The sequence below is a fragment of the Penaeus monodon genome, chromosome 19 (genome assembly GCF_015228065.2).
Source record: "Penaeus monodon isolate SGIC_2016 chromosome 19, NSTDA_Pmon_1, whole genome shotgun sequence".
Taxonomy (NCBI): domain Eukaryota; kingdom Metazoa; phylum Arthropoda; class Malacostraca; order Decapoda; family Penaeidae; genus Penaeus; species Penaeus monodon.
In genome coordinates this window covers 28,588,233-28,588,586 of record NC_051404.1, presented here as the reverse complement: position 1 = coordinate 28,588,586, position 354 = coordinate 28,588,233, and positions in this window count along the sequence as shown.

The following is a 354-nucleotide window of genomic DNA, read 5'->3' as shown; positions in this document are numbered from 1 at the left end:
TCTTTTTATAAAACAAACAAATGTGCTAGATACCAAAGGACCCACCAGTATCTTATTGCCATCCTCTTACAGTCTTCAAGGCTTGTGTATAAGTACTGCATTATTGCAAAATCATGCAAGATTTGTATAGTGGAGGCCATTCCATATTGGAGATTTATAAAGTTGAGTCAGTTACAATGCACTCATTAGTCTTAATATTACAGTTATCTTGCTTCCAGTGTTATTGTGCTATGAGTTTTAGCATTTTACTATTGCCTGTTGCTGTTACTAAAAGTGGTACAGATTTCATACAGATGAGTGCAAGAAATGCCTGACCTAACGATGTCAAGATTAGAAGTTGCACAAAATAAGTTC